Raw genomic sequence first — 1263 nt, forward strand, 5'->3', positions numbered from 1 at the left:
TACCAGGAAAAGCAGCCACAAGGCTGTTTTACAGAGCATAAACCTATATTATTTACATCCCATAATACCTACCCAGACTTTGAGCCCAGCACTGTTATGATGAGGACACACCAATGTCACTGCCACCTGTGTGCTTAGGAACAGGCTTTTAATTTGTTCTTTGCACAATTCATGACCTGTGCTTGATGAAAATAGCAAGGGCAGGGGCAGTGATTCCCCTATGAAGTGGTGAACTCGAATACCAGTGTGTTTTACCTACTGACATCCCAGGAGGTTTGTGGCTATTACCATGAGTTAAAGCAAGCCAGTCAAAAATTCTCAACCAAGAGAACATTATGAGAGTATGTTAATACTCTCCCTCCAAACACTTCCTCCTCTCTTTGGGTGAAAAAAGGCTGCAATTGCATTGAGATAGTCCTTGTTCAAGATAGCTATGCTACACCCTGTTTTTAGTAATTTTACAGATGGCTTGAGATAGGTGGTGAAACCATAACTAAGACATACAAATGTGTGGAGTATGTAACATCAAATATCCATGCTTTCTTGAACCTTCAGTATTCAAAGAGGAAGAGAATTCTGTTTGGTTTGTGGGATTGCAATTATTTTTCCAGATTTTTTTTCCTTCAAAACAATGGTTTTCTGTGAGAGGGTTAGGTATAGATAGCAGTATATTTGTCAAGCTCAGACATCAGCTGCAGAAACTAAGTGTGTTTTGAGTCAGAAAATAACTTATTTAAAACTTATGTGTAAAATGTTTCAGATGGACTGGGAGTGATTTAGAGAACAATGTGCAATAACTGCGTGATCAAAAATGTATTTCAGTTTATTTCGTTTTTATTCAAAAATTATTTTTAAATTCACATGAAATGGATCAAAATCTTTCAACCTTTTCATCAAGTGATTCCAGAATAAGTCAAAACAAAGTAAAGGTCAGGTTGCACTGGAAGGAAGATTATGTCCTGATATGGAATTTAGGTATAAAATGTTATGTTCTATTTTAGTTTCCACTTGACCAGTACTGAAATAACCACAATATATTTTCAATCACAGTACACTGAACAAGGTGTCTGAAGCTCACACAAGATTGCTATGGGACTCGTTATTAATCTGATTTCTTAGACAGATAATCTGTGAATTTTCTGCATAGAATGACCCAAAACCCATCTGGGTTTTTAACTGTTGAAAATGAGACACCTTTCCAAGTTTCTCTATCTTATCAGCAGCTGAACAGACACTCATCAGATACTCACACCTCAGTCTTTT

Source organism: Meleagris gallopavo, chromosome Z (assembly GCF_000146605.3).
Source record: "Meleagris gallopavo isolate NT-WF06-2002-E0010 breed Aviagen turkey brand Nicholas breeding stock chromosome Z, Turkey_5.1, whole genome shotgun sequence".
NCBI lineage: Eukaryota > Metazoa > Chordata > Aves > Galliformes > Phasianidae > Meleagris > Meleagris gallopavo.